The sequence below is a fragment of the Equus asinus genome, chromosome X (genome assembly GCF_041296235.1).
Source record: "Equus asinus isolate D_3611 breed Donkey chromosome X, EquAss-T2T_v2, whole genome shotgun sequence".
In the NCBI taxonomy this organism is placed as follows: domain Eukaryota; kingdom Metazoa; phylum Chordata; class Mammalia; order Perissodactyla; family Equidae; genus Equus; species Equus asinus.
In genome coordinates this window covers 123,632,224-123,653,881 of record NC_091820.1, presented here as the reverse complement: position 1 = coordinate 123,653,881, position 21,658 = coordinate 123,632,224, and the positions used below count along the sequence as shown (strand labels likewise).

At 50.5% G+C, this 21,658-nt stretch overlaps 1 long non-coding RNA gene across 1 annotated transcript; it reads right to left on the bottom strand.

The window, feature by feature from the left end:
• LOC139042708 (uncharacterized) lies at positions 1-11,928 on the bottom strand. The gene is made up of 4 exons (XR_011499756.1): positions 7,508-11,928; positions 3,571-3,730; positions 2,707-2,846; positions 1-2,493 (listed from the first exon to the last, which is right to left on the bottom strand). It is a non-coding gene; the product is annotated as an uncharacterized lncRNA (long non-coding RNA).
• Positions 11,929-21,658: the final 9,730 nt, after the last annotated feature.

Genomic DNA, 21,658 nt, shown 5'->3' with positions numbered 1-21,658 from the left:
CGCCCTGCATGGTGGACGACATTCTGTTCAGCACCTTCATGTCAGAGCACGCAAGCCTGACCGCGGCCCATGGCCAATTTCTCCCCAGGGACCCAGAATTTCCCACACCCCACGTTCGGCCATTGCCGGCATGCGCTTTTTGAGGGACTTGAAAAAGGCAATTGAGTCATGTGATGGTGGAAGGAAGAAGTGTCTGCGTGGTCTGTGGAAATATAACAGCAGCAAGAGCAGCTCGCTTTCATCATTCTCTCCACGGGGACACAGCTCGTCAACAATACGAAAGAGTGACTGGGCACCTCAACCAAGAGCGATTATTCCCCAGAGACAACAGCAGTTCTCTCTCAGAAGACTCCCTCATGTTAATGTTCTACACAACAACGTAGGAGGGCAAAGAGCCAATGTTCCTCGAGCCATTATTCACAGGCTAAGTCAGTGCACAGAATCAGGCAGAAACAGCAAAGCATTCCTCAGCAGCAAAGTCCAAAATACTCCTATTGCACAAGTCAGCAACAGTCCCCATCATCAAAATTTCATCTTGGCCAGAGGGCCGTATGTTCTCATGTCACACTCAACCATCTGCATTGTTATCTATTATCCTCCAGCCATGCTGATCCCTGGTAGTGCCAGGGATGGGCAAGCGGGCAGGAGGCACTCTGGAACATACAAAGGCCAACACGCCTTTGACACTGAGGGAGCATATCCTCCTCTCTGCTTTGTCCTCCTGCTCTGAGAGCAGCTCTACAGAGGACACTCTGTCCAGCCCCCTTCCCAGCTCTAGGCTTCAAGCACCGGAAGCAAGGAGTTAGTCCTTCCATCTTTCCTGATCACAGAACCCCCTTCCCCACGTGAGCCTCCAACCTCCATCATTCTTCTCCTCAAGAGAACAGACAATCAGAAGTGGCTGGAGAACCAGTCATGAAATCTCTTTAGTTCAAGAAGTGTTCCCCCATGTAAACTGCTTCAGCCACAATGGAAAACAGTATGCAAGTTCCTCAAGAAGTAAAAGGAGAGCCACCCCATGATCCGGCAATCCCACCCCTGGGTGTACAGCCAACGGAAACGAAATCACTGTCTCAAAGCCGTGTCTGCACCCCGGTGTTCAATGGCGCGCTCTTCACGACAGCCGACACACGGAACAGGCTCAGTGTCCATCAACAGATCAGTGGGTAAAGAAAATGTGGTACATACATACAATGGAATATTATTCCGCCATAGCCATTTTGCACAGAACAGGGAACCAGTAGAACAAGGAATACACTCCATTTCAGGAGCCTACCCTTAAGGGGTCCAATATAATCCCTTCTCTTTCCAACCCCCACAGCAACAAGAGGAATGAAAAAATACATACGCCAAACGCGACTTTGACATGGAATGCTTCACACCAAAAGCTACAGCACATTAACATTCCCAGGAGTGAGCAGACATTCATGAGTACATGTCTCACTGGGTGAGTGACATGGCTCGCCTCAGAACGAACTCCTGGGAGAGAACCCGATCCCACCTTACAGTCTGAGGAGGGTCAGCTTCTCTTTCCCCGAGAGTCTTGATTTTGAGAATGTCATCAATTAGAGTCACTCTTTTGGAATCCTCAAAGCCGTCACTTGTTTTTAAGTGCCAATACTCAGCAGATTGACCCTGAAACCATTCATCTAGGTCTTTCGCACCCCTCCCGCCGTGAAGTGACCTCAAATGAATGTCCTGGGCAGTGGGCCCTAGTGTATGTGGAAGGGGAAGAAGGCATCGCAGTTACGGTTAAGTTTCACAAGTTGAGTTTTTGACTAGCAACCAGGCCAGTGATGGTCACCGTCATGTCACTTGGTGAAGGAACATGGGCTTGAGCACAGGTATTTCTAAGTATCTCAGGTCTCAGGTTTTCACTGGGCAGACAACATAATGACCCCTATCTTCTGCAAATCTTATGTGATCCAACCAATCAGAAGGATCAATAATGACTTTGAAGTGTCAGTGGGCTGCATAAAGGCAACATACTTTAGTCTCTACTCACAAAGAAATGTGGATTGTTTTCACCCTTGGTGAGTGAACTTCAGCTTCTGTGATGCGACCTTCTGGATGAAACCTGTGCCAATAAAGCAATAGAGGAACCGGGAACCAGAGCCATCCATGAGACTAAAGGGCAGAAGCGTCTTGGAACGCACCTTACCTAGTGCAGATTTGTATCAAGAACTCCCTCCCAATTACCCAAACTCTTCACTTAAGTTTCAACAAATTAACCACCCCCCAGAAAACAAGTGACTTTATACAGACAGGGAACAGAGGAGATCTTGGTGGCACTGCCAGTGAACAAGAAGCCTCCAGCCTGAACTTGGTGCTGAGCCACGTCAGCTTTGACGAAAGGTGTCCACGTTGGCCAGAAAGACTGCAGCTCAGAGAAGGCAAAGTCCGAATTGCCCGGCTTTCCCCTGGCATCACAGGAGAAGTAGAGAAGTTGGTTTCTAGAGAGATTGAAGCAATCGCTGAGGAAATTTGCTGGTCCTGTGAAAGGAAACAAAACATTTCGTTGAAATGATGGCAAAGGTCTCAAGAACTGAAGTGGAAGCGGGGGCTCACAGGGAGGGAGAGGACCTCAACCAAGCCACAAGGGTCTGCTCTAATCTATGGATTCTGGAAGTGCTCAGCTACTTCCTTCAGGACCCGCTGCATGCCGAGCACTTACAAGGATCATCACACTTGATTCTCACAACATACCTGATAGCAAGGTGTGCTCCCCGTCTCCATCTGTGGAAACTCAAGCTCAAATATGAGAGCTAGAGAGGGCCAAGGGTCTTTCTCACTCAGATACCAGAACTCTATTGTCCACGAAACACAACGTCTGGTCTCAGCAACATCTGCTAGGCAACAAAGTGGCCAACAATGTACGGAGGGGTAAGCGCGTGAACAAGTACGGACCTATTCATTACTTCAATTGCTAGACTATGCCTGCAGGGCCACTGCTATATAAATGCTCACCTACCCACAACCGGGGTAGACTGGCAGATTGCCATTGTCTGGCACCCACGTGGTGGACGGGTCTCACCTTCTCCCCCGTTTCCCACTTAGACCCGGTCTTAAATTACATCCAAATCCACGATCTCACACCCGAGATAAAAAGCACATGAGCAATCTCCCACAATCTTTGGATTCCTGAAGGTTGTGTTTGACCGTCCCATCTAGTCCATCCTGCTTCTGCCTGGGCTGGCAAAGGTTTTCCAAAGGATAAGACAGATCAAAACCTTGACGTGAAAATGTCAACATCGGTTCTTTTTGAAATCTGACAGTCTAATAAAGTCAAGGTGGCTGTAACAGTGGCACCCACAGGAAACAGAGGAACACCAATAGGGACTGGAAAAAGATGCCACTGACTAGTCAAGAATTGGTGGTAGACCTAGCATCTCAGCCATGGGGTTCATAAGCAGTGCCCAGGGAGTGCCCCCGACGTTCCCGGAAATTCCCCTCTTAGACACTCAGGGAAGGGATTTCCACACCATCTGAAATAGCGCTACAGCTAACAGGAGATCAGTGCTACCCTCCTCCCAACACCTGTGGCCTCCGATCACACGAGATGGCACTTACTTGTCTGCCTGCTCTTGACTGTTGGTTCCAGTTCCACTCTCTTCTCCGTACAGGCCCACAGGATGACCTGGACTGGACTTTGCCATCACAGGTCCTGAAGGGGATGGTGATGGTAGAAATCTGCAAGGAGACTTGACTTTGGGTGGACAGCCCAGCACAACTGCAGGAAAAACAGTTTACTTGCCAACTCATATAAGTCAAGAGGCTCAGGCGAACTTGTTCTTTCCCTTTTCCTGAGAAATTTCTGAAAATGGTCGGTGAGGCCAGAGGACCCACTCACGCACCTTGTGTGAGGTAGGCCAAAAGAGTGAAAGACACTGTGAGACAGGCGCTCCATGAGTCAAACCACAAGATAAGGCCACTGCTTTAGAGGCCTCATTGCCCCTTCAAGTGAACCAGGGTTCATCCCGCTTTACTCAAACACGGATGGGATTCACTCAACATTATGTTGACAGGTGTGACCAGTGACTTGCTAGAAGCCGGGGGTGGGGGGGGTGGGCGGGGGGGAGGGGTCTCCCAACTCCATTTTTTCTCTTCAGTAATAAGGGAACTGACTCACACATAAAAGGATGGGAACAAACCTTTGGAATGTGTGCCTGCTCTCACTGTGTTCCCAATTACTGACACTTACATGCCACGCAAGATTACGGGTAACAATTCATTCACATGGGTTCTGTCTTCTACTTAATAGACCATGAGATGCACATTAGACAACTGGGTCGTTATATTGGTCTCAGTAATTGGTAAAAGATTAAGTTCAAAGACTGCTAAAACTAGGCATGAGCTAACTGAATTCAGAACAATTTCATGAAGAATTTCATATAGTACATAACGTTACTACCATCCGATATCGAACATAGGTCTTTGAGGACAAAACAACAGAAAAAACTGGACATCTGGAAATACACAGATTGGGGAATTTGCTCTTAATTTGCAATACGTCCTACTGTACTATGGGCAATGGGCACGGATTAAAAGCACCTTCATTCCACACGTAGGTATTGATCCAGGTCTGGGGCTCTGCCTGAAAAGGCAGGACTCACCGGCGAGGTGAGTGAGTGTCCCAATTCCGGAAATTGGTATTCCTGCCAGTACCAACCGCGCAGATAAAGGAAGACCAGCAATACAACCAGTAAAGCAAATACCAGCAATACATCTGTCCCATTTCTAAATGTGATCAAGGTGGATTTAGAGAACACCAATGCCCCACCAATATTCAAGTCATTAAATCATCTCTACATGAGCTAACATACATAATTCAAGTCAGTATCAAGAATCAACCTGCAAGAAGGCTCATAAGCCAACTCAACCATCACCATTACGTAGAGGAAGTAGTTGTTTTCCTTGACAATTCTGAGGTTACTGCCAGGCAATAGTGTCCTCAGGATTTTGAGGAAAACAACAATGTTCCTTTAATTTAATTCTCCCCTTGAATACACAGTGGATGTCGCAGGATGGAGGCATGAGGATAAACACACGGGCACTGTCGATTTCTTAACGCGACATTGTAGCACTTTGAGCCACTAAGGCACAGTCAGCACTTGTGTGCAAAGAGGCAAGGACAGCACCCTTTGACGTGGGGGTGGGGCAATGGCACTCGCAGTCTGGCCCAGGACCTCAAACAGATGGGACAGCAGTGGTCCTGGGGCAGACCGGTCAGGACATGAATTGGCCTATCCTGCTTTTCTGGACACAGAAACTACACAAAACGTTTCTTCTCTGCGACAACACGAGGGAAGGAGGAACCAGGCCAACATTTAAAGAAATGACAACGGAATAAATGCACAATTATTGCCCTCCAGTAATAGACAAAAGCATGCCCGATGACCTGCAAGGGCCATTCCCTCTTAACAGCACTCATTCTGGAGGTGAATTTCCACCTCTGTAAGTGGAAAATGCCCCACGATTTTAGCAGGAAACGCATGAAAAGACTCAGGACAGAACCCAATCGAATAACGCGACACGCAACACACAATGATTGCTGGAAATGAAGTCCCCGAAGAACCCAAATGACTTCCAGTGTTGACCAGTGAGGCACACTTCCGGGAATTCAGTGTCGTAAAACAGCACCGCTCAGCCAGATCGACAACGTGTGAATTTTTAACATTGAAAACAAACCTTTCTTAATTTTTATTAGAGCTATGAAATAAGAAACCTAAAGGCTAAAATTTCAAAACTTTAATGGTATGAAAAACCCTTAACAGTAAATAAAATGCAAGATTAGGTTAGCGGACCGCTTGAAGCCGCTAAGTGTCGTAAAGCAAAACGCACAGACACAATTAGGACCATCGTGTCCTCATTTGTCAGTCGAAGGTGACATGAAAAACTTTAACACGAAGCTTACGAAAAGGATCAGGACGTTCCTTTAACAGAATAAAATGACCCCAAACGCCATTGTTCCGTAAAACACAATCCCACCCCGGGCCAGGGACGCACGTCAACATACGGTTAAGAGCATTCGCTGTCGTAAAACAACAAGGACTCAGCCAACTGAAAGTTCGGCCCTGTACGTGGAGAGGACCTCAGAACGTTGAGTTTTTAAGAAAAGTTAGGAAGACGGAGAAACACCAGAATAGAACAATATAAATCAGGTCAAACACGCAATTCTATTATAAACTTACGACACTCTATCAGAGGGTACATTCCAGCTCTGTAAATTAAAATTTCCCCGAAACCGTTTAAAGGACGTTTATGGGGGAGGGCCAGGACCTCCTCATTAAACGCATGAGGAAGGGCATGCAAAATTCAGTGCCCAGCAGGGTCCAGTCCTGGCTGACAAGAGTGGCTAAGGGGCCTTCACACAGACTGGAACACTTCTGGTGCTCAGCCGCACAAATCACTTCCCAAAGGGCACACGGAAGAGACTATCGTTTGAAGAATGCTTAGGAAACCCAGCTGAAATCCACATGAAACACATGCAAATGGCCGCAAAATCACGAGGAAGACAAAAACACCCCGCGCTACGGACGGACGAGATTACAGAATGAAACCAGCAATAGAAGCCCCGGGGCCGTGATGCCCCTCAGGGACTCGAAGCAACAAGGGCTCGCCCATCACACCGCTGGGTTTCACACTGGAAAAGCGTAGGGAACACTACACTTTGCATGCAAACACACTGACAGCGTCTGGGCCACTCTCCACTCAGCGCGATGACATTAGGTCCAGAAGGGCTTTGCAGAAATACGTAAAACAGCGTGCAGTGCTGACTGAAGGGGACTCGCGGGGTCAGGGAACAAGCCAAGCCCGAGCTGAGCAGGCCGGCTGTTCACTCTTTCCCCCGACGTTATCAGGGTGTCGTTCTTTTTCAGCCGCACGGGAAGAAGAGCATCCCGAAATGGGAGCAACCAATGAAAGGAAACGCGCACTCACGCTGGGCAGGGAAACCCAAGTCTGCGCTCACAGGCGGCCATGGGCCACCAGCTGTCACCCTCGCACACACGCTCCCTGAGCGCGTCACCTCCCTCTGTCCGAGTCGAAAATCACCGAGATCCCGACCCTGACGAAAGGGCTCACGGAAACGGACAGGACCCAGATTTCCACAAAGACCCGGGGCCAGCCTCCAGCCCGCGACACTGGACAACCAAAGGCCACACCCGCTCCCTGGCCGCCAACGGCCACGGCCCGTCCTGGACCCACGGCCACTCGGCCCTCCGCCCCAGCCCCTTCCTCCTCTCCAAGCTGCAGACACCTCCAGTCCTGAAGACCACCAACAGGGGGGTCAAGGCCCACATCGCCACGAGCAGACGAGCTGAGCCTTCCATCAGGTTGTGCCGCAAGCTCCACCGGGGGCCCGGACGCCGCTAAGGGGCCTTCTCTGCCGTCCACCCAGAAGCCCGCCCGGGGCACACTGCCTGTCAGAGGAGCTGAGCACACACCGTCCCCCCGCTTCCCTCCAATCACCCGACAGACAGCCAAGTAGGAAGTCAAGGGAACTTACACTTTGGGGACAGCAGGAGACGGAGCCGCCATGTTCCCCCATCCTGGAGGGAAACGGTCCACGGAAGCCGCGCTGCACAATCCACATTTTAAAGAGCCCGGTCAAGCGTTTCGCTTCCCTGGACAGCGTTCCTTTGGCCCCGCCTTCACACGTCGTCATTGGCGGGTCTGCGACGATTGACAGGGAGACTGGCCACTCGCTCCAGCTCCAAGAGCGCAAACCCCGCTCATGTCCCAAGGCTCTGCTTATTGACTGAAATCTTGGCTCTTCTTGTTCTTTCTTTCTTCTTCTATGTCCATCCCTCAACGCCTAGCTCTGCTTCGAGGCTTTTCACGTATCTTTTCCTTAGTTTCCCGTCTTCTCAGACTTTGGAAATCTTGATCACTCAGGCTCTTCAAGCCTAGCTCCGTGCCATCCTCTTCCAGGAAGCCTTCCATGCTTCACTCCTCCCATCCCCAGCGGTCGATGTGAATTTCCCTTTGCTCTTCGACATGGACATGAAGACACCTCCGAGCGGCGATTCAGGGGAATCCTGCCATCTCTGGGATCGCGGAGTACTTGCTGGGCACAGTGTGAAGGACCCCAAGTTGGCACTCGCAATCTTGGCAAGACGGTTACTGTTGCACACGTTTGGGAAGAGCAGGGAAAAACCAGCAACAGAGTGACTCATAGCAGCCTCCCAGGATTGGTCCCATCAGTGAATTCAAACAACTCCCAACCACCCCTTTCAGGATTTTCATATCCTTTCCTACCTTTCTACCTCTGGAACTCTTGCCCACTCGCCAAGGCCCAGGCATAAGGCACTACCTCTCTGAGTCCTCCTCTGGTTTCACGTTCCCACTCCCAACCCCAAGCAGAGTTCTTTCTTGTGTCGCTGTAGGATGAAAGTTAAGGGCACTTCATTTCTCTGCTGCCAGGTCACTAAGCTTCCTGATTATGAAGGTGAGAGTGGAAACCCCTTTCTTTTCAGGAGGCCATCTGCTGAGGAATTTTTGCAGCTGCTCTCAATTTGAGAGTTGGACGAAAAGAGGGGCGCGGCCCCGCTAGCACTGACTACCTTGAATGATCAACTCACCTGCACTCTCCCTTGGTTGGTGGACCACATAGCCACGGGATGAGGCTCGATGGACTGCACGCTCAGAGTGGACAGTGCCTCTGGGAAGGACACAATAACGCGAACCCTATCCTGCCCACAGAAAAAGTCATTTTCGGCGTGGTGGGGGTGGGGAGGCGGCGAAGGTGTGGGAACAGTGTCATGCCATAGTCCACGGTGTTGCCCTACCCACCACAGTGGTGGCTTTTCTATGTGACCTTGACTGGCCACGGGATGCTCAGATTAAACATGGCTTCTGCTTGTGTCTGGGAGGGTGTTGCGGGAGGAGGTTGGCATTTGAGGAGGTGGCCGCAGTAAGGAAGATTGCCCTCCCCAGGTGCGTGGGCATTATCCAATCCATTGAGGCCTGAATACAACAAAAGGTGGACGAAGGCAGACATGCCTCCTTTTTGCCCGCCTCACTGCTCGAGGTGGAACATCTCATCTCATCTTCTCCTGCCCTTGGCCTGGGATTGATCCCATCGGCTCCCCTGCTTCTCTGGCCTTCAGACCGGGACTAAACTATGCCGCCAGCTTTCCTGGGTTTCCCGCTGGCACACGAGAGACTCTGGGACTTCTCAGCCTCCACAGATGCGTGACCAAAATCCTCATAACAAGTCTCCTTTCCCATAACTTATCATACTCCTATTCTTGCTGTTCCTCTGCATATCTCTGACTAATATACCTTGAATTTCGCATCCGCTGCTGCTGTTAGAGAGGGCTTCCCAGTCCTCAAGTAGATCTCTGAAGAAAGGGCAAAATCCAAAAAGTTAACATGAGTTCCAAACTGTGGATGAGGAAAGGACACACCAGAAACAGACGGCCAGATATCTGGGCAGTGCTCAGAACACAGCCACTGGCCGCGATGGGGGTCTTATCCGCTAGAGTCAAGCTGGTCGTTTGTCAGCGCACAGAAAGCTGATAGCTGACCTCTTCCAGAGCTGGGATCGTGGGTCACACTCTGAGGAAGCTCCAGAGGGCAGGAGAGCTGTGGCAGGCTTTCTCAGCCATCACTGAAGCCATGTGGAGGGAAGAGAGGGGAAACTCCAGCTCCTGATGTGACTCCTGTCTCCAGGATCTGCCAGCTCTCTCAACACCTGGCACTAAGGCTTATCTCTGTGACTGGTTCTGTGGATGGACACATGCTGGGCTCTCTCAGTGCTTGCCACAGGATGGCCAATACCACACAGGTCCTGCTTCTCGGATCACCCATGCCCTCTTGATTTTTATGCCACCAATCTTTCCAGTCCCACTCACACTTCATCCCAGGCCAATGCCCTGGGCTCCTGCCTGTCTGGGAAGATTCGGCATTCGCTACTCACCGACTACTCATTTTGGCTACTGGATCTGTATGCGGGCTGCACCTTTGCTCCCTGGATTCATACACCAGCTCTTCCTCTCATCAGATGGGTAACGTGACATGATTATTGTGCCTCTATTTCTTCATGAGTTAAAGCAGTGAGCCAATAAGAACCGTCTCACTGGGCTGTTCTAAGATGCGTTGAGTTAATGCAAAGCCCTTTCTTGGTGCCTGGTACATACCAAGCTCTCACCTAACTATAGTTGTCATTTTGTTATCATCATCCTTCATGTTTCAAAGCAAACCTGCACTCTTACCTGCGCCATTCCCCCACTAAAGCAGCTCGTATGACTCTGCATTTTCTAATGACCACGGAAAGCACCTTCCAGGTTCCAGGTTCACATCTTCCAGGCACTTTCTAATTCTCCCATTGTTAGTTCCACATCTTTATCACTTTCATGTATGGCCATTTCTGCATGCTAATTGATAAATCTAATCGTCCTAAGTGTTTAGATATATATGCACACATATGTGTATACATATATCATCTCTCCTCTCCAAAGTTACCACAAATTTCTTCTATAGAATAAGATCAGATAGCTCTTTATGTAGCATGGTATGTAGGGGTATTCTGTAAGTACACATGTAGATAGTGAAATAGTGGTTTTCACTGGCAGATCTCCAGATATACTCCCGCTGGAGGAATTCACAAACTCCCTTGTCTGCTGACTGGTTTTGCCAGAAGACTCAATGTCAGTGGTGTTCTGATAGAGAAATTGGCAAACGGTTCTGGGAGATTTGGTTGCGTCCCTCGGGCCAGTCTGTCAGGAGACGAAGCACCAGGCTGAACCGTGTCCTGCCCCAGAGTTGACGTGCTACACAGGAGAGAGAGGAGGCTGTTTCAAGGTCCAGGGAGGAGCAGGTGCACGGGAGCAGGGGTCGGAAACAACATGGCCTCCTCAGGGTAGAATGCACATCGTGGTCTGATTGGAGAAGGGAGTTCAGGATGTAAGATGAGGGGAAAGGCAGTGCAGAGCACACAACCCTGGGTGGGATGTGGAAGGCTTCATTAAGAATTTAAGGCCTTGAGTAACAGATTCCATTTGCTTTAGAAATGTATCATTTGGGTGTCAGTGTGCAGAGTGGATCCAAACAGAGTCATCTGAAAAAGGGAGGCAATATAGTCATAAGGAGGCTGTTAGAGTCGAGGTGGGGGTGAAGGAGTGCTGGAGCTCCTCCAGGTGCCGTGAAGATTAAATGGAAACACGGGCCAACAGGGCGTGCGGTGAAGGTGCAGTGGCAGCCATGTGAAGGACGGGCAGTCAAGGAGTCAGGGGCTACTGCCAGTTTGATGGAGCTGCTGCCTGGATGGATGGCGGTCCCCCCAAGTGAGAAAAGGCACAGCGTATCAAGGGGGGTGGAGAGCCAAGGGGACAGCAGGAAGGCAGCAGAAAATGCCTCCTGTCACAAGTCAAGAAGTACTCATAAAAGCATATGATTGAGAAAAATGGAGGCAACCGCTCAAAAGACATGTGTAGTTTTGGCCTCTGGGATGGGGAACCGAGAGAGCAGAGGAGGGGCAGGAATTCACTGCTTTCACTACAAGCCCTTGTGTACTATTTGATCTTTTAAAAACTATCTATGCGTGTATTCCTTTGATCAAAATTAAAGCTTACGGAAAAGGAATTCGAATTAGAAGGAAATTGGGGGAGGGGACTTTAGGGAGTGGCACATGAGGCCAGATGGCTTCTGCCTTCCTATCTGTCTAATAGTGTATGTAGGTCCTAAAATGTTCCTGAGGTATCACGAGATATGATTTCCGTACTTTCTAAGCAAATCATAGACCATAAGGAAATGCTTTAAAAGTAAAAATGGCCAGTAATCTGCAGGTAGCCCAGATCTTCCTAACTCTAGGGAACTTTGCGTGAGCAATAAGGTGAAAACAAAACAAAGATTGTGATTAACTTTTCAAAACTGAAACACTCAACAAATACCCCATGGTGATCATCCAAGGGTCCCACATTTTAGTGTTGGTCATAACAGCAAGACAGCGGAAATAAACTACATGTCCAACGCTAGGAGCTTGGCTGAAGAAAAAACGTACATTGATAGACTAGAACACTATGTAGCCATTAAAAATAAGGAGAAATAATTTACCCGGGTGGAATGACTTTAATAGATGTCAAGCCCCCTCACCACCAGCTCGAGCGATTGAACCAGAGACAGAGAGAGAGAGAGAGAGAGAGAGAGAGACTGAGTGCACACGTGCACTCACACACTCCACCTGGTTGTAGAGACATAGTGATACCTGGGAACGTGATTGCACTGTGACGAAAAGCCAGGCCGGGGCCTAAGCACTTTCTACACATCATTTCACGTGATCCTCACAGCAACTCAGAGATGCGGACCGTTATCACCTCCGAGTTGCAGGAGAGGAGCCAGGCACAGAGAAGGATAGTGCCCGAGTGACGAAATACTGCAAACCATATCATCCTGCCCACTGATACCAGACATTCACTGTCATGATTCGTTTTCAGTCGTATCTTTATTACTTGAAGAGTGAGGCCGCCTTTGAAATTTTCGTGTAAAATTCCCTCTCTAAGTGGGCGCGACGGGGGCTGGAATTTGGGGAAAGCAGGGCTGGGCAGTCCATTTCTGCAACCTCAGTCGATCCTCCCAAGTTCTTGCTTGGCACACACTCACGGAGGCTCAGGCGGAGCTCAGAGGCACCTAGAGCGGACGTGAATTCTAACCAGAAGGAGAAGCAGGAACGAAACATCAAAGCATTCCTTATCACAGGGGCTCCAATAAAGCAAGCGGGACTCAATGGGGAGATGTCACTAATAAATACGACTTTCTCCTCAGCACACGCTGGGGTATACCCCTTAACAGAGCAAGATCAATCATGCATATTTCTCAACAGGTCCAGTTAAAAATTTTCACTTGCAAGGAGCACAGGCCGTTGGGTTTGTCTTTCACTTTTCAAATCCTTTCCCCCGATTCACGGCAGGGCTGTTTCTCCCGTCCCACAGCCAGAAGAAGGAGACAGGCAGCGAAAGTCCAGCATCCTCGGACTGATGGCCTGTTCTCCTCCGTGACCCACTCTCACGAGCTGAGTATCTCTGGCAACGTCTGCCGAAGGCTACGTTGGACAGTTACGGGCTGTCTCTGGAGCTCTGCTGACAGTCCCCGAGTGCAACAGGACGCGTCCTTTACCTCAGGCTTTCCTAAGATGTAGTTCTCTGAGAGCACCACGTGGGACAGAGCTCCTCTCTGACACCAGATCAACAGAATTCCTTTTCTACCTTTCTCTATCATTTCCCCCTTCCTTTCCTCCAGGTCCTCTCTCGATAGGACCAGACTTCCGACTCTACAGGCACAGAGGCAGCTTCCGGGCCCTGCACTTCCCTGTGGCTGGTCCACAGCCTGGGCTCTCTGATGTGACCCTTGACCCCTGCCCTGGACACAGTTCCCTCACTGCCTCCACTCTCAAACTGGTGCTCGCACCCTGATGACTACCGGCGTCCGCTTCCCACTCCAGCAACGCAGGCAGCCTCTGTCTAGAATCCTCGTCCCCAGGGTAGGGGTGGGAGTGCTCAGAGACCGGTATCCATTCTGTCTTCGAGACATGACTGACCACAAGTCCCCGGTTTGGGTAGTTTTACTGCAAACCTAAGAGCTGCCCTTCAAATCCTTCCTGAAAACTGCCTGGGAACCCGGAGGCCAAGTTCATAAGCCACATTTGGTTCAACCAAAGAATCTGAAGGATTCAGGGCAAGGTATTGAAGTCTGAAAAGGTGGAGGCTCCACGACAAGCCAGGATGTCAATACTCGGGGGCTTGACTGGATGCTGATGTCTGGCCCTCTGCTGTGTTTCTACCTCAACGACTCCTGTGGTCTGGGGTAGTGAAGCCTCATGATTTTCGGCAGGTCCCAAAGGAGGGGATGTTAGGTAGACAGAAAAATAATATAGACAATAATCACCGGCTGCTCTTTCATTTCCACACAGCCTTCTTCCATTCATACGATTCCAAAAATGCTCCCTCCTGCCATGACTTGATCACTCCACATAAAACCAAGAGGTAACCGGACAGAGACAGCATATACACACCTTCCACCGTCATACTCAGAGCTGAAGTCATGGGGCCTCTGTTTACAGTTAATCTTCTCCCAGTGATGTCTCCTCTTTCTCTTGCTCAGTCATCATCCCAGCGTAATGTGGATATGCTACAATTCCACGACCTAAATGTTGAATTCACCAGCACCACCACTCCGTGCTATTTACATTACTAAAGTAGAGCTGAGAGAATTGAACTAAAGGACGTGCATAGGCAGGGAACAGAGGTAGAGAGTACAGTCCTCATTTCTGCACACAGCCCTGAGGTGGTCCTGTTAGCTATGACTTCTCCATCAACTCCACGGTCCTTTTGCCTTACCCTCTGGGGAGGCTCAGTCCTTCACTCCTGGGGTCTGAGTCCTTGGTGCTCCTTTCTGGGGTTGCAGTACTCTGTCGGGACCTACTCAGGACTGGAGGATAAGAAGCCACCTGAGGGGACCCCCTGAGTCTCATCCGTATTCCTCCTCGGCCTCATTCTATAGCGTAAACACCACAAGCACCTGTTTTGAGAGGCTCCAGCAGCTAAGAGCGGCTTCAAGTATAGTGGAACCAATATTTCCTCCCATACGGGATGGGTTTCTTCCTAGGGGACCAGAACCTCTAACCAGCAGAGAGCAGAGTTGCAGGGCGGGGAGGTCAAACTGTGGCAGATGAGTCAAGTGTGTGTCCGAGGGGAGATCCAATAGCTTCCATTTGTGTCTTCTGACCCTAATACCCTTTCTCCAGGGCACAGGCAGCCAGTGTGGGGGCAGGTATAGGAGACGGACACCTGTCTCCACCGGGAGACTTCTCGAGTCGAAGGCTGGCTGGAGCACCCTGTTCCAGCAGGGAGAGCAGGGACCACAGCGAGGAAGACTTAGGAAGAGAAGGATGGGGGTAAACTCCTACTCCCTGCCTGCTCCCTGCCTCCCTGGAATTCGGTCGCATCAAGGCATGCATGAGTAGACCGAGGTGAGGTGAAGGAAGGAGCACCCATGGTGCTCAGCCCAGGCCATGCCCTCACATGCCACCAGAGGCAGCCCTGTCTGCACATCCCAACAGAGGCAGACCTGCCCCTACGTCCCACCAGAGGTAGACCTGCCCTCACATCCCAGCACAGGAGGCACGGCCCTCACATCCCACCCCAGGCAGCCCTGCCCTCACATCCCACCCCAGGCAGCCCTGCCCTCACATCCCACCCCAGGCAGCCCTGCCCTCACATCCCACCATTGGCAGCCCTGGCTCTTCTTGGCCCACAGGGGCTCTTCTCCTCTGTCGTGTGGGCTCACCAGCAGTGCCATATCCCACTCATGGTCTGCCACCAGCATCTACTCACATACACTTTCTAGGAGCTACTCTGTCATTCCAATGACACAAAGCAGGTATGTCCCCACTGAAAAGGAGTGTGCAACAAGGAATCCACGTGGTGCATTCACGGGGCGGGGTTGTGGCCGGGTTTCCTTCCTCACACAATTCCTCGCCTTGCCTTGCCTTTACAATGAAGCAGCACCGCTGCAGGGAGTGCAAATTCCTCCCCCCCGTATGGGGAATAACCCTGGGCAGCATCTACCAAAGCGAAACATAAGCATCCCTTGTGACCCAGCAATGGGAACCCCAAGTTCTTTACCCCGCACAAATGTGTACAGATGTTCAACCAAAGATATGTACAAGATCTGACTGCATAGAGCAAGGAGGAAGAAGAGACACTACTGACGGGGCCATTAGAATAATCCGGGAGAGTGGTAATGGAGGCTCAGACAAGGGCAGTGACAGCGGAGGTGCAATGACCCGGGCACATTCTGGTTGCTGTTGAACGTAGAGCCGAGGATTTGCTGACGGAGCTAATGTGGGCCATGAGGAAACGTGGTCATTGAGGAGGTCACCACGGTGTTTGGCTTGGACAATAGGAAGGAAAGAACTACCACTTGTCGAGATGGGGGAGACAAGGAAACAGCAGTTTGGGAATAAGAAAAAGCAACCAAAGGCTTAGTAAATAAACCCTTAACAAATACTAAATAATTCTATTTATTTTCAAAAGGAAGCCTATAAACTCAGCGCAAATGTTTCCCTTAAATGTGCCAATACATGAAAGATACATTAATTCGTGAATTCCAACTCTGAAGTCATTATTCAACTACGTATTTTAAAGCGGAACAACAGGTGCCAAATCGGCTTTGGGCCGAGCTGTTGTGGGAATCCACGGGGTTGACCTGCACCATTATCTCATAAAAACACAGGACTTAAGAAACTGAAGTGAGTGTCATTGCCCTGACTAAATGGTACATGAAGTTAGACAAAGTGATGGAAGGATCAGAGTGGTAACTCCATTTTCTGGTGTTGGCGATCGATTAAAAGCAAACGCCTCTGGTCAAACAATAACTCCTCTGATTTTCATCTTTTCAACATCTATGGAGGTGATTGCATGATATCCTCTTTCTCTCTCTGAACGCAGTGAGTGAATACATTTCTTAGCATTGAACTCCCCTGACGTTCCCTGGCCATGGTGCATTCTTCGTTGAATGTGCTGCTGTGAATTATGTGGGCTGATGTTTGGGGCCTTCCCAATAATCTTGGAGGCAGTATCTGTGGCCTGTGGGCCAAAAAACTTGGGCTGACAGACGCATGAATGAGCAGGAAAATGTGTTCGCAAAACCTCCCAGAAGGGGCATCCGGAGGCCAACGTTGACTGAGGATGTCAGAAGTACAGGTGGGTGGTGGACAGGGACGGGGGGCACCACGCGGACGCCTCAGCGCCTGAGCACTTGGATCCTCCCCTCTTCACTCCCTGCAGCCCCCGCCTTCACCATGCATATGGAGCCCAGTGGCCTGACGTCTTCTCCTGTGACCCAGTCCTCATCCACGGCCCCTCCTGAAAACCCTCAGCACCTCCCCTCCGATTCTGGCCACGCCTCCCGCGATTCTGGACCGGCCTCCACCAACAGGCATTAGAGCCACGCCCGCGTCTCGCTCGTCCACTGCCTTGGGTACCTACTGCGCCTGCGCTGGAGCGCCCACACACTTTGTGGGCAGAGACTGCGCAGTTGCTGGCTACCGCCCACGGCCCCGCCCTCACCAACCCGGACCCCCCTCTGAGGAAATGAACTCCTGGTGTCAACCGGGAACCTCGCCATCAGAGCAGCAATGTGATTTGCTGGTCTTTGGCAAAGAGGAAAAGCCAATGTCTCTGGTAGCGTCATACCCGCTAACCTGAACTAAGGCCAAAAGGGGAAATGGTCACATTCGAACGTGAGACTCATTCGGTGACACCAGAGAGGGTAAGAAAAGGGATATCGATAAAGGTTCAGTTGCAGTGAGGACAAAGAGAAGTGATTTGAACTTTGCGTAACGATGAACTCCCGTTACAAATGGGACATTGCAGCTTGGGTCCCTGTAGACTGGATGGCAAGAACACTTGCTGACACCTGCAGCCCAAGACGTGTATGAAATCCCAGGAAGAGAACCAGACCCAAAGACCCAACCACTTCTGAACGGACCTTCTCTAGAAGCATGCTGACTACCCTACCCCGCCTTACCCCTGGACCTATCAGAAGACCTCCCACCCTTACTCCACAGTCCCCACATCTGTGCTGATGGCCTTCAAGAAGTGGCTCAAAGGATCACCCCATAAGGGGAGGCATTAGATTACCCACCACCTGTAGGGGAGTACGTCTCTAAACACAGGGGCCAGCTTAACAAAGGGGAGAACTTCCATCAGGGCCTGGAGAGCCCCTTCCCCTGCCACCAGGCCCCTGTCCTTGATGCCTCAGGATCTATGGCACAGAGCTCTGCCCCGGTGCAAGTGATGATGCACATGGCACAGCCGCAGCTCCCTTGACCTGAGGGTGTTGACTGTGAAGAAAACAATCGACAAGTGGAATCTTCTGAAACAAGTGAATTTTATTGGGAGAACACAAGGGTTCTTTAAAATGCAAGAAACACAAGCAGCAAACACATTGTAAAGACACAGCAATGAGGATAGCAGAAAAGTATCACACCGAGTTGGTATGGCCAGGGAACTCAGTCACACAGTAAACAGAGGGTGAGGGAAGGTCTCCGAGAAAAGGCTCCTACTGGAAAGGCTACTCAGCCTGAGACCTCGGCGCTCACCCTGTAGAATACACGGACAGGACACACACAGCTGGACACGTCTCCACATGTACAGTATTTCAAAAGATTTCTTGAGTAAGCACAAAAGCACATGTTGTAAACAAGGAAAACAACCCAAAGTCCAACCTAATGCCAAAGTCACAGTACCCCAACATCAATTTCTGGTCACATGAGAAGTAGCTGATGTCACAGGCCCCATCTCTGAGTCGAAGTCCTTCAGGTGAAGTTCATGGGTTCTGGAGAACTGCTGTGAGTCTAGGAAAGTCAACACCCTGTGAACTAAAAGTTATCCTTACACACGGCCAATGCTAAGGCTCCACATAAGTGGAAAATCCAAGGCCCAAAAGAATCCACACGCAGTCAACGCCGTTACCCCTTTAACCATGGAGAAGCAGTCTTCCCTTCAGTCCTAAAGCTAAAGACATTTGAGAGGGAGCGCTCATCTGTAGTCACGGGAGGGCCTTTAATATTATTTTCTGAAACCACTTTCTTGAGGGATGAAGGAAAGAATGACCCAAAAGAGCTGTACATATTTAATGTATATGATTTAAAGACTGTGGAAATAGGTAGACATCTGTGAACCATTACCAAAACCTGTGCCATAAACAGACCCATCCCCTCCAAAGTTTCCGTCCACCCTCTAATAATAATAATAATAATAATAATAATTACCATTATTATTATTATTTTGTGTAATAAGAAGACAACATAGAATGGACACACGTAGCAAATCTTTCAGTACCCAGCCCATCTCTCCTGGGCTCTGGAGAAGTGGCCCAGCTGCGCGGTCCCCGGCTTTAACCATATTTCACACACGGCAGCTCAGCAACGCCCCCACGACAATAGTCCCCCAGTTGATCCGAGAGCTGGCTCGACTACGGGCCTTTCGGCCCTCTGGAAGGCCGCTGTGTCTGACTGCTGGGGGACACTGAGAAAGGCAGTGACTCCCCTCAGGATTCACTGCACAGCGCCCACGGCTGTTCTCTGAAGTGGAGAAGAAGCAGCACGGTAGGTCTGCGCATGAAGGAGAGGCAAGGGAAGCTCAGAAGGCCAAGGCAAATATAAACGTGGAGCTGGCCTGACCGGCCACCCTCGGGAATCCACACACTGTGCTCCTGGAGTCAGCACGATGGACTGAGAGGGCAAACTCGAATCCCGCGGGGTCCAGAGGAGATCATTCAAATGGTACGGGAGTGCCCACATTTGCACATTCTTTCCACCCTTTTGAGAGGACAGCACACGAACTATCCATAAAACAGGATCAGAGTCCTCTCCTCCTACCAAGTGTCATGTCACCTCTTGTGTGTCACAACACACAGAGATCAACCCTCTGACTTCACCTGCAGACAAACTCAGTTCGCTGGGAAAACGGAAAATGACAGTTGTCACCACAATAAACATCTTAACTGGACAAGGGAGCCATATTATCTCATATCACGTCCATCAGTGTCCACTGTGACCTTCTGGCCCACAGATAAGATGACCCAAAGGTAGTGCGGGAGAATGTATGTAGGGGACACGAGACACAGCCCTGAACCCACGATGCCCATCACAGCTGTCACACCAAAGTCCCTTTTCCTTCACACTCTCAATTTTTCATTCTACTCTCACAGTGTGCTTATATCTCCACTCGGCACTTATGTGCCCGCCTCAGACTTCAGCAATGGAGAGAAATCAACAGCGAAATATAGGAAAACCAGAGGAGGCGTCCTCTTCTCAAACTGCAACTGTCCACATCCGCTTGCCCCTCCATAGCTGCAGCACCCAACACTGTGCCGACGCCCCTCACCGTTGCGGACAGCACCCACTTCCCTGAGAGTGCAGACAAGGTCCCCTCGAGGCAACATCACCACCCCTGTGAGAGGACCAGAAGGGCAGAGGGGCAGACCACCAAGCAGCAAAACCTTCTCACAGAAACAGGGGAAGGGACAACCAGAGCCACTGACTACATGCTGTCCTATTCAGCAATGAAGAATAGGTGGGCAAAATCCTCCAGCCTGGAGAGCTCACCAGGCACATTCCTGGATATCCAGGCTCATCTGCGCACATCCATGAGGATCTAAATGTCCACGGCCTCATCTACTGTTCATGGACAGGGCCCAGTGACTCTCCTCTTCCTACCAATGTGCAGAGTGTACTCAGCGGAAGAGTGCCGACAGCTCACATGGAAACGCTTGGCTAAAGCTCCAGCCCAACTCCCATCCAGAAATTCAGCATCCCTAATGACTCCTAAGATGCCATCGCCCTGCATGGTGGACGACATTCTATTCAGCACCTTCATGTCAGAGCACGCAAGCCTGACCGCGGCCCATGGCCAATTTCTCCCCAGGGACCCAGAATTTCCCACACCCCACGTTCGGCCATTGCCGGAATGCGCTTTTTGGGGGACTTAAAAAAGGCAATTGAGTCATGTGATGGTGGAAGGAAGAAGTGTCTGCGTGGTCTGTGGAAATATCACAGCAACAACAGTGGCTCGCTTTCATCATTCTCTCCATGGGGACACAGCTCAACAATACGAAAGAGTGACTGGGCACCTCAACCAAGAGCGATTATTCACCAGAGACAACCATCTGAGTCCTCTCCTCCTACCAAGTGTCATGCCACCTGCTGTGTGTCACAACACACAGAGATCAACCCTCTGACTCCACCTGCAGACAAACACTCAGTTCCCTGGGAAGATGGAAAGTAAAACCCTGTTGGCAGAATAAACGTCTTAACTTGACAAGGGAGCCATATTTTCTCACAGCATGTCCATCAGTGCCCACTGTGACCTCCTGTCCCACCGCTATGCTGACCCTAAGGTGGTGTGGGAGAAGGCACATAGGGGACACGAGACACAGCCATGCGCCCACCATGCCCTTCGCGACTGTCGCACCAAAGTCCCTTGTCCTCCACACTCTCAAGTTTTCCTCCTACCCTCAGAGTGTCATCATATCTCCGCTAGGTACTTCTGTGCCAGCCCCAGACTTCACCAATGGGGAGAAATCAAAAGCCTGAAATAGGAAAAACAGAGGGGGTCTCCTCTCCTCTGATTGCGACTGTCCTCACCCTCTTGCCCCTCCATAGCTGCAGCACCCAACACTGTGCCGACGCCCCTCACCGTTGTGGACAGCACCCACTTCCCTGAGAGTGCAGACAAGGTCCCCTCGAGGCAACATCACCACCCCTGTGAGAGGACCAGAAGGGCAGAGGGGCAGACCACCAAGCAGCAAAACCTTCTCACAGAAACAGGGGAAGGGACAACCAGAGCCACTGACTACATGCTGTCCTATTCAGCAATGAAGAATAGGTGGGCAAAATCCTGCAGCCTGGAGAGCTCACCAGGCACATTCCTGGATATCCAGGCTCATCTGCGCACATCCATGAGGATCTAAATGTCCACGGCCTCATCTACTGTTCATGGACAGGGCCCAGTGACTCTCCTCTTCCTACCAATGTGCAGAGTGTACTCAGCGGAAGAGTGCCGACAGCTCACATGGAAACGCTTGGCTAAAGCTCCAGCCCAACTCCCATCCAGAAATTCAGCATCCCTAATGACTCCTAAGATGCCATCGC